Below are 12644 nucleotides of genomic sequence, written 5' to 3' on the forward strand. Positions count from 1 at the left end.
CTACCTGTTACAAAGTTAGAAGAACAATTTAGTTCGGCGTGATTTTCCGATTTATTTCAAAGTGAACAGTAAACCCATTGAAATGCCCCCCAAAAATAAGAAAATAATTTTCTGACAAACATTTAGTTGGCTAAGTAAGTAGAGATAAAAAATGGTCATCAGAATTTATCAACTTTACAAAAATTCTTAATGTATCTCAAAAATTCGAGATGTATTCAAGTGCGCCACGTTGGGGAACACTCAGACGATTTTGTGCCCAATTTCCGGACACCACCGGTTTTTTTAAATTTCGGATTAAATTTCGTGACACCGAAATTGTTCACAAAGGTGAAACAGCAAGCCTTATTAAGGCTCTTTTCAACGCACAATTTTTGCTATTGGTTTTTACTAGTTATTCGGTTAAATTCTTGTTCTGAGTTTTGTTGTATACAATTTTTTTTTTCAGTCAATAAATTCTTTTTGATTTTTTTTCGGCAACTTAGAATTAATCCCATGTAGTATTAATTCAATTCCTTGCGACTTTTACTTCCCTTAAGAAACTGAGATAAGTTAAGTTTGGTTAGTTGTTGGTAGACCTTGGCAATGCTACTGTTCAGAGCGATCATGCGAAAGTTGGGCGGCAGCGATGGGTCTCCTTTCTTGTATACAGGGTGGTTAAAAAAAAAGGACACCCACATTAGACAGCAATTTTCTCCTATTTTTAAACATTATTTTAACTGTCGATTAGTAGCTATTAAAGTACTGGCCTTTAAGCAAATGTGACGAAAAAAATCGTTGCATTTGCACATTGTGTCGTTGAGCTATGCTAATTTGAACATTTCATGTGCGAAACCTGTTTGTCCACGGAGGTATACATTCCCTTCGCTTGACTGAGCTCAGCTATCGGAGCTTTATTTAAAGGAGCATGACATTTGATTGTTATGTTATGTTATGCAACAATGAACTTAACGCTCAGCTCATTGAGTAGATGATCTTAATAGTGACATGAATAATTGGACAGCTTCAATAAAAGTAACCAGGGCAAAATATATTTTGGTGGGAAGTTTTTAATTTTCATGAACTACGAAAACGTCCAATTTACAAAGAATAACCCGTGGACAGGACTGATTTTTGGTGACTTGTATTCAAATTAGCATAATATCTCTATTTTTGCGACTTTTACTAAGCTTTTTTCACCATGCATGGTTAAAGACCTATAATTGACAATGTTGTGATTTTTTTTTTTTTTAAATAACTTCATTAATTTGGTGAAAATTGCTGTCAAAAGTGGGTGTCCTTTTTTTTAACCACCCTGTGGAAGACTTACTTGGCAGCAGGAGCGGGATATCGGTGGAGTTCCACTTTGCAAAATTTTGGTGAAGAGTGTGGCAAGTAGGGCCTAGATGGTGTGTTGCTTGCAACTTCATTCTTGACAACATGGCGGGGCCAAATATTAATTGTATTTACCACGTTGTTTTCTGTGTTAAGTAAAGGAGAAGTTCTACGGGATGAATTTATCATGGAAGTTTAGTTAGGCCTATGCCCTTCACTTGTTTTTAGTAGCGTGTCTCCCTGTTTCCAATAGTCAGACCTCTTAGAAATGACACCCATGTGCCCTGCGTTGTTAAGGAACCATATGCGTTGCCCAATCTTGACCTCAGTCAACTTAAACCAGACCAGCAGAGATGAGAGTACAATGTGCATGTGCCCCATACACTAGACGCCATGCTAATTAATTAGAGTGGTGTGTCGATCCTGTTCGGGTTCTAACACCATCAAGTAATTGATTTTTAGCCAGATTGTACTTTAAGATAAATCATTTTACACTACTTTTTGGTCTTTTCTGGTGATTTTTTAACATACTGTTTTTGCTATTGGTTTTAGTTTTTTTCGGTTTAAGTCTTGTTTCAGTTTTGCTGTAGGTTTTTTCAGTCGATAAAGTCTTTTTGATTCTGGTTTGGCAACTACGAATGACTTTCATGTCTCTATTCATTCAATTCCTTGTGACTCTTCCCTTAAAAAAATCAGAGATTAGTAAAGTTCGGTTAGTTATCCTGATAGAGAGTTTCTTTTGGGCGTGTTCCCCCAGTTTCCAGAATACACAAGCATCACGGAAAAATTGTGGTTGTAGCAACCATTCTCAAGAGAATAAAGTGATCAAGGGCGTATCCAGAACAAAATTTGGGTGGGGGCCAGTAGTAATTTTCGTCCCTCAAAAAGTGGGTCAAAAACTTATGGCGTGGGGTGCGGGCCCTCTTAAGGGCCCCGAACTTTGTTTTGATTCTAGATGCTCTGTGGTGCGATCTGAGGCAATTTCCTACCACAATTCCTGAACAATTTTTTTGGAGGAAAAGATGGTGGTGTACGTTGTGCCTGCCCTTATTGCGACGTCACTTAAAAACAAAATTTGGTGGTTTTTTGGGGGTGGGGGCACGGCCAATTTCACCAAGTTTTCATTCAATTTAACGCCTGGCTCATTCGATTTAGATTGAAATTGAAAGAACACGCAGATCGGCATTCGACAATCAAAAAGAATCATTCAATTTCACTATCCGAGCAAACTATCGCCTTTTAGCTTCACTCGTCCTTATCAAAGATGCATTCATATTAAAAGCATCGCGTTGTTCATTCAATTTCGTCTAAACCAGCAGTAAACGGTTGATCGGGCATTCGTTTTCATTAATGGCAAACATATTTCACATTTTGTCAAACATCTGTTAAGACTTCATACGTGTCCGTATTCCTTAGCGTAAATTATGAGTTTTTCTCAGGAATTCTTTTTGTGGAACTCTTTACTACTGTGAAATGTAAGAAAACTACACATTTGACAACATTTTGGGGTTAATCTTATCGCCAAAGTGCACTTCTTTAACCCTTAAGGGACCGAGGCGGAATGGTCAAAATAACCCGGCCCTTTTAAGGTTAAACACTTAAAGTTTCCGTGCTTTCCGGACTACGTATGAACGCGCTGTTACTGTCATGTCATTTCAGGAAGACACTGTTCAGTTTTGGGGGTTTTCTTTCAAATTATTTATCCTAAATTTGCTAATTGAAAACATTTGTGGGAAAGGGTTGCTCACTGGCTTACTGCCATGCATACTGACACATCAAAGAATCACTAAATGAAAGAAATTTATGACAGCAAAATATCAAAAATTCTAACAACATTTTCGTGCTTACATAGCCATGTAACATTAATCATGCCCGGAATGCAAATAAGGTTAAATGTGACACAAAGTTGTATTTTCAAGGTTTGCATTGCAAACTAACTTTGCATGGGCCCTGTGAATACAGTAAGTGTTCGGTAAGACATGCGCAAGAAAACATTTAAGAAATAACTCAAGAGAAATGTTCCCGATGGTACATCCATTGCCAAACATAGGTGTTCCGATGTCTTGCACGTCAAGAAATCGTCAACGTTAAGATGCCCCTTGCTCAAACGTTTAAACAAGTAGTAAAGATAAACAGTGAAAAACAAATTATCTTAGTCACTTATCTTAATTCGTAATTACATCTTGTTTCCCTCATAGGGCCTATCAGTTAATTTGTAACATTGTAAGTTTTACAGTTATCAAGTTTTGGAAGGAAATGAACCTCGGAGAAAAATAGGAAATGTATCGATTACAATTTTTTACAAATTTAAATGACAAAACGATGAAAGCGATTGCCCATAAACGAATAAGAAACGAAAAGCATGGTTATACTTTAGAAGCGCACAGATGTTCGCTAATTTGAATGCGTCAACCGTCAAAAGGTTTCAAAGACTTAATTTAAGACTGCTACAAGTTAAGTCTTGAATGCACTAAAACGAAATAGGATGCCCGAAAATGAAAACGAACATTCAGAGCAAAATTCTGGCTGCCTAAAAATGAAATTGAACGAACCCAAAACGAAAAAGAAACCCCAATTTGACCACATGTGCAAAACTCGCAGGAAATTGAATGGCTGATAATGAAACTGATTGGAAAAATTCGGAAATTCGCCGGGAAAACCTATATTATTACATCACTTCTCGTGATGTTAACAATGACATCTTGTAATTGCGAAAAGTACCGTGATATTCCACAGTTAAAGAGTTAAGAAATGCAAAATATAAACCAATAAATCATGCAATAAATAGAAACTGATTCAAAATGAAGCTTTAGCCGCCATGAATAACATACGGTACGTTAAAGTGCTATATAAATGGAAATGTTTGTAACCTGTGAAATCTCAAACCTTGAATTGACGAGTTGGCGTTAAACAGTATATAAGTCCCGTTGTATCCTGAGCATGATTGGACGTATTTCTATTGAAATGCCCCAGAAGATTACCGCGCGACCAGAAATATATCGGTATCCGTGAAACTGAATAGGGCTTGATATGTATTATTTATTTATTTATAGTTTTATTTAGACAGGGTAGCCTCATCAGTTAAAAATAAAATGATAAGAATAAAATGAAATAAAGAAATATATGATGTAAAATCACCAAGAACATTAAGTAAAAGTAAAACCTAGAATGAAGAAACAAAAATGCAAATATGTAAAATATAGGGGTGTGAATACAAAAATTAGAACAAATTTAAACACTAAGATACACATATAAACACTGACGAAATACAACACAGAAATTAAATTAACATAACAAAAACACAAATAAATTTTAAATTTATATTACGAATTGAAAATCTAAAAAAAAGGAAAAACTTGCCAAATAAATTTCCAAAAAGCAAAAGAACAAACACCCCAACACCCCTACTACCCAATACCCACAATGTCAGGACCAGTCATTGGGTCCCAACTATATCACAAGTATAGGTACCAGTTGGCAACCAATGCACATTTCCGGGACTAATATTTTCAGCAATCGTATTTATTTAAAAAACATCAAAAATAATTGAATCAAAAGTCAATCCAGTCAATTATCATATATTGTGTTTGTCCGGTCCCGACATTGATGGTTGGATGCATATTTTTGTTTGTCCGGTCCTGACATTGAGGGTATGATGTATACTTTTGTTTGTTCGGTCCCGACATTGAGGGTAGGATGCATAAATTTGTTTGTCCGGTCCCGACTTTTCAAAATGTCCCGACTTGATTGGTTTGTTTTCCAACAGTGGTCCCAGGATTGTAGGTGTTGGAGCAAACAAACAAACAAACAAAAAACAAAACAGATACGTAAAAGATAGGAATGGGAATAACAATTAAACTTTGATATTAAAATACTGAAATAAACAGTGACTAACAACAGCACAGAAATAAAATTGAGCTAAGCAAACAAAAAACAAATAAAATAAAAATATTACTATATGAAGATTACTATATGAAATAAACAAGAAATGAATAAAAACAAAAACAAAGACCGTGGGGAATGCTTTTTTTAAAAGTAACTATAGGTATTCTCGTAAATTAAAACCATAAAAATCTATAGAAAACTTTAAAGTAATGAAGTAAAATGAGAAAGCCATGCAAAATTAGTTTAAAAGAGATTTAAAGGGAAAATACAACATTTGCAAACATCAAAAAATAAAACTACCAAATCATTTTGAAATACCTTGCTGGACTGTTAGTGAATGAAAGTGTAAAGCATCCTGTAAAATCATGGCACCTGGTATACTGTCACTTTCAAGAAAAGTGGTATTTTTGTATCAATTTCCAACGCTGGTCGGCCGACCAGTGTTGGACAAAACTGGCTTTTTTTCAAATACTGGCCCCAATTGACCATCGCACTTGTTTGCAATCGATTACACACCTATGAACGGGTACAAGCCAGCTAGACTGGTTCCCTGACCTTACAATTCCCCAATGTATGTAAACTGCTCTGTTTCTTCTTATATGGAGTCAGGGAACCAGACCACAGGAAAATGATTGTTTTTCTTGGTTTTTATAGCATTTTCGAACCCAAAACCTAAAAAAAGTCAGTGTAACTATATTTGCTATATATTTCCAACCCCCCAATTCCATCCATTTCTGAAAATTACAGCAAAAGCAAATGATGTATATTCCCTTTAAAAATATTTTAAGACTTGGCCTTTCGCTGGGCTGTGGTAAGGTTGTTCCATCCCAGGGTCCCACAATACTGAAATGTGTGCTTGGCGGCATTTGTTTTGGGAACAATGGGCAGATGTAATGAGCCGTTTGACTTCGAACGAGTGTTGGCAGTATGAGATGGCATTTCAAAACGTGCACTGAGATACGCTGGACTGAGGTTATTGAGACATTTATAAACCTTCCCTAACGAGATGGTAATGATGACCAAGAGAGTGCCTCATGTAAGTCGCTAATATGGATTCTAAGATGAGCATTAAGAATCATTCTGGCAAGACGATTATGCAGTTTTATCAATTTGTCGGAATGACAGTGTACACAATTGGACATTTGGAAAGCAGGTCTTTGACTTCAACACCTACACATACATGTACAAAACACAGGGGCCCCACAATATATACACAATAAAGCACTAAGAAAACACATGAAATTAAACATGGAACGAATTCAACTCAGAAACCGCCGACAGCACCCTCAGAGAACATCCAATCCAGGCCGTCGTCATTACCTGCAAGTACACAGACAGACAAGAGAAAGGGAAGACAGAAAAACTGCAAAGAGAAAAAGAAAACAGTGTTTGTTTGTCGACATGCAGTCTCAACTTGATTTCAACATCAATGCAATTAAACATGAACGACTTTTCCTTCAAAAGGCCATCACGCCATTTTTCGTCACTTTTTGGGAAGAATTTTGCTTGAGAGCTAGCTTTTCTGCTGGGATTCACTCTCTGGAGTCTTAAAACTCTAGACATTTGGCACCAGTATTCCAAATGGCTATATTGCATTTTGAAAAGCAAGTTTTGACTTCAACATCTACACATACAAACACCGAGAGGACCTGCCCCTTGCCTTATTTTGTTCCCTTTTGTTTGTCCACCAATTTTTCCTAGACAGCTCCCATTAGGTTTGTTCATGAATTCCCCCGAGGACTTGTGTCCAGCGTCAAGCCCATTGTTATCACACACATGGTATTGTCCTATGTCCTCAGTCGTATACGATAACCTGTACACCCTATACTCTCTTTTTTGTAAGCACTGGCAATAGTCTACCCCATTGTCAATGATCCCCATTCATAATCCATGCTGGAAATAGCCCAAAATACGCAGTCTTGCAACTTGTTTTTCGAGAAAAAGTGGTTTAGGCCTACTTTTCTTGGAAATCACCAGCGGTTAAAAGTAATTGATCAGATTTTGGATGCGGATGCAAAAATAATTAAACTCATCAATATTGAAAAATATTAGAACACGTGACAAATATCTTGGCAGTTCCATTTCCTCCCCTCTGTATGCGTGGGGATTTAGTGAATTATCTGTAGTCGCCACGCATTCGTAAAAATAATAACAACATATAAATACAAACTAAAAAATAAGCACACAAATTCCAGTTAAATGGGCTTTATTTATTTTCAGGACCCTTGTCTCTCAAGAATGGGATTTCATTGTGAAATCTCTTGATCTTTTGAAGAAAAAAATGATAACTCGGGGAAAATAGAACAAGTGGAAACTCTATATACCATACGTAAAAAATGTGATTGGAGATCAAACCGATTGATAGGTCTGCTATCTGCATACACGCACACACCACTGTTGCACAATGCCAGCACAAAAAATGTAGTTTGGATTATTATGCGCCTATCAATTGTTTCCCCCACCCCCCCCCGGGCTGCCCCAGCCAAGACGTGGGGATTGTCACTTTTGAAGTGACAAAATCCCCACCCCTCGGGCAAAATTTAAGTGACAATCCCCGACCATGCCCATGCGGGGGGGGGGGGGGGGGACATTTGATAGGCGCATTACAGTTGAGTCTTAGTATGACCCCCCCCCCCCAAAAAAAAGTACATGTATTTGGATAAAATCGTCAAACCTCACGCCACTTAGGCGATTGTGTACAAGGTCTAGTGAGTCAACAAAAATTTTAAAGTATTTCCTATCAAAATTGGAACTATTTCTCAATCCCTAATTCGTGTCTTATCTTCATATTTGCAATGAATGACCTTCATTGAGATGATATGTGACGAAAAAAGTGGCGTCAGATTGCAACTTTTTTTTCCAAATGACCCCGGCCAGAGCTTAAAACTGCGACGCCTATATAGCACACATGGAACACCATGCATACTTTGGTCAATTTTCGGTGACTGACAGACTGGCCACCAAGTGACACATAGAAGCTCCTACCATAATTTGAAAACTCACTGACCCCAAAAAATCAAAAATAGGGGAAAATGCGACGACAAGACTTTGTTTCCTAACAGTACAAAAATGCCCAGTGATATCCTCAAAACTGCACACGGTGTAAAACCCACATAAGGGGGGGGGGGGGTCTACACGAAGTGTACATAATCATTATCCAGCTCCATGGAAAGAATATTGCATCCCGACACCACCTTTGTCATTATAAAGTATATTATCTCAATGAACGTCGGTCATTTAAAAAATGTTGAAAATAAATCTGAAATTGAGAAAATGCTTTGAAAAGCAGCTTTCCATAGACTTTGTGCACACCAAAAAAGAAGTGTACATTCGTTCCCAAGCAATGTTTGGACTTTAAATTCAATTACACTTTACTTACACAAAAAATTAATAAGGTTGATTTTTTTACTGTTTTTTTCAGACATTTCTGGTTCAATGCGCGTTGGTGATTTTCAATCATGGAAAGAATGTTGCAACCTGACGCTGCTTTTTCTTCATCATCTCAATGAAGATCAGTCATTGAAAAAAATGGTGATAAGACATGAATCTCGGACTGAGAAATATTTTCCAATTTTGTTAGGAAATACTTAGAAAATGTTCTTCACTTTCCATAGATTTTGTACACAGCCGCTGAAGTGGCGACAGGTTGCAATATTCTTTCCTCAATCCTTAGTTCCCCAACCCCTTGTAAACCTGTATACCCCTTGTAAACCTGTATAACCCCTTGTAAACCTGTAGAGCCCTTGTAAACCTGTTTGGCAGGAAGGACTTTGGGCAGCCATGAAACACCTAGGGTACCCACGCAAGATTGTTTGTCTCCTCCAGGCTCTCTACAAGACTTCAAAAAGCGCAGTAAGAGTCGACAACAACACAGCACAGTGGTTCGAGACTCTAACAGGAGTAAGACAAGGATGCATCCTATCGCCCCAGTTATTTAACATTCTACTGGAAGTTGTCATCAACTTGGCAATAAATGATGTGGACATCGGTATCAATTTACAGGGTCTCATTATCAACAATCTCCGCTATGCCGACGACACTGTCCTAATGGCTGATTGCAAAGAAGACCTGCAAACTCTTGTATCCAAAGTCCACATGGTGAGCAAGCAGTTTGGCCTGACAATCAACATCGGCAAATCTGAAGTCCAAGTGATTGGCAGACAAAGACATGATATATCAATCTGCATCGGAAGTAAGAAGCTAAACCAGGTACAAACCTTCACTTTTCTTGGTGGTGTCATATCCGACAATTCCTCAAGCTCAGACGACATAAAACGGAGAATTGGCCTAGCAATGGGAGGAATGCAAAAACTGACATCAATTTGGAAATCCAAAGAAATAACCACCAGCACAAAAATGGAGCTCTACAGAGTATTCATCTTATCAATTGCAACATATGGCTCTGAGTCTTGGACCCTGAAGAAAAAAGATGAACACACACTACTGGTGTTCGAAATGTCATGCTTGAGAAGAATCATGGGCGTTTCCAGAAGGGACAAGATAAGAAATACTAACATCAGAGAAAAAAACAACTCCCAGACCACCATAGTAGACAAGATCCAAGCCAAACACTTGTCCTACTTTGGACATATCATCAGGTTGACAAACGACAGATATCCTAAGCTAGCAGTTGAGGGAAGGATCCAAGGTCACCGACCCAGAGGTAGACCCCCTAAACGTTGGTTAGACAATATCAAATCAAGCTGCCACGAAATTGGGATACCAACTGTATGTGCAGCGAGACGTCTGGTTCAGGCGCAGTTCTACGGGGGGGGGGGCTAAATTTTGTCTAGCCCCCCCCCCCCCAAATGTGATGTACATGCGAACGGTCTCCCCCTAAAGAAATAGTCGTGACAAGGGTGCATTTGTAGTTAATATAGTGTGAATGATTTTAGGATTTCATTGGCGTTCCCCATTGAAAATATGGCATGAGCCCCCCCCCCCCCCCCCCACACACACACACACACCCCTTCTCAAATTTGTATCCTTGTGGAGACATTCCTTTGTTCTCGTGTAGTAAAGTGTTCAATTTTGAAAGTGAAGTTTCAAAATGCTCTTATTTTAACCAGAATTAGTTTCCTTGGCTGAAATTTGGACTTAATATCCCTTTTCTAAAACTCTTCCATTTGCGACAGATCAACCCACCTTGGAAATTCCTAGTTTTTGAGTAAAACCCATATATCTATTTCGTGAAAACCTTGTGGAGACCTATTCATCTACAGAAATTGCCCTGTGGAGACCTTTACAATGTTTTGTTCCCTATTGTGTGTGTGTCTCCACAAGGATACAAATTTGTAGTCACCCATTCTCACCCCCACACACCCACACACACACCTATTGATTTTCGGAGGCCTAAGTGTCTGGAGAAAATAACCGGTGTACATTGCTGCACGCCTCCCTGAAAAAATTCTGGATCCACCCTGCTAGCCCCCCAAAATATTGGTTCTAGAACCGCGCCTGGTCTGGTTGTAAACAGAAGGGAATGGTCCTCCATAGTGAAGCGGCTGCTAGCTCCAAGGATTCTTACAGAAGCCAAGGGAGGACAGCATTAAGTCAAGTAAGTCAAGTAAGTCAATCCTTAGTTTACCATTCAGAATATATGAGGATAATCATGATTGTAAAATCCTTCCAATAGGTAGCAGGGATAAGCACATGTGTAGGTGATTGATTTAATATTCAAATCCAAGATGGCGTTTCCCGCGATGTGGAGTGTCGTATTCGTCCAGGTTGTTTGTCAAAGACCAACTAAAACATCAACAAAAGCATATAATTACGACAAAAACTTGAATATTAGCCATCATTACACCGGGAATAATGAAAGAGCAAGGTTATATTAATATCAAATTCAAGATAAAAATACTGCACACAAACACGGAGAAACCTATGGCGGCGAAACTCGGGAACAGGTCTCAGCAGGAAACGCTATGCAGCGTGAAACTGGGAAGGAAACAATGGAGCCAATTGCTTATCATTCAGAGTATCACCTGTACCGCGTGTGTAGTCAGACAATTGACATATCTTGTACTGTGCTACCCGATCACAGCATCTCGATACGCGTCTTAAAGACAAAACAAAACATGAAATGAATATGTTTTACTTTACAATTGTTGATTGAATGTAACTTTACATCTGCAAGGAGATTTCGCAAAACGTAACCAATGCGTGCCTGGACGAAACAAAACTGGACATTCCAGTCGGGGGGGGGTATATAACTAGTATCAAATAAAATAACTATTATAAAACTCATCTGGCGCAGGCTCCTGTGAGAAAAAAATGCCTAGAAGGAGGATTCATATTTTAGGATAGGCTGGACACTCGGAACGGAAATAATGGTACTCGGGTGGTACAAAAAAACGTTTGGTCCAGGTTCCAATTAAAAAAAAAATCTTAGGAGGGGAGGGTTAACTTACTGTTTGGAAGACTGAATTCTAGGAATGAATATAATGCGCCTATCAATTGTTTCCCCCCCCCTCCCCCCCCCCGGGCTGCCCCACCCAAGACGTGGGGATTGTCACTTTTGAAGTGACAAAATCCCCACCCCTCGGGCAAAATTTAAGTGACAATCCCCGACCATGCCTCGACATACATACGTGGGGCGCACTAGTAAATGCATTTCCATGTAGTACGCCAATGGTAACAATATAATTTGAGTGACCAAAATCCCCACAATGGGGCATTAAAAACATGACCAAATCCCGACATCGGACCTGGGACTGCGGGGGGGGGGGGGACATATGATAGGCGCGTAATCACAAAGAAATACTCTGGATACTCTGATTAAAAATAATATCGCGGTCCGGCCGGGCGCAATTTTTTTTCCCAAACGACATCCGCATTACATGTACATGGTTGTTGAGCGCCGTGTACGATACTTTTATGATACGCACGCAGGTATTACCATGAATTTCCAGAATTTGTCGAGCAGTGCGATAGCTCAGTTGAAAAGGATCGTGATTTTGTACCGCGAGGGATGCCCGCGGTATGGGTTCGGATCACCATTTTAACCCGATTTTTTGTCTTTTCTAATCTGAGGCTTTGGAGGATTTTTTTCAAAGAGAAATAAAGTCCGAATATCATTACGTTCGAATTCATTTTTATTCTTCTAATTTCATATTTTTTTCTCATGTTTTAAGAGAAGCAAAGTCCATAACATCATAGCGTACACCCAAACCGGATGTCGTTTTGGGGAAAAATCGCCGGCCAGGCAGGGGAGGGGATATATGGTTTAACTCGAATATTAAACCAGAATTGTGTTTGTGGACGAATATTGCTGTTTCAGCTGTTTGAAATGACTCTGTGACATGTGATGATGACGCTTCAAATTTCATCGATACCACAGTCATGATGTCACTAAATATCAACACTATACACCAAGTACAACTGAATCGAACCTTTATAGTTCTCTATATTATAGGCCCAAGTTAAGTTGTCCTTTTAAGCGAGGTCAC

The sequence above is a fragment of the Patiria miniata genome, unplaced genomic scaffold (assembly GCF_015706575.1).
Source record: "Patiria miniata isolate m_02_andy unplaced genomic scaffold, ASM1570657v1 HiC_scaffold_14, whole genome shotgun sequence".
In the NCBI taxonomy this organism is placed as follows: Eukaryota; Metazoa; Echinodermata; class Asteroidea; order Valvatida; family Asterinidae; genus Patiria; species Patiria miniata.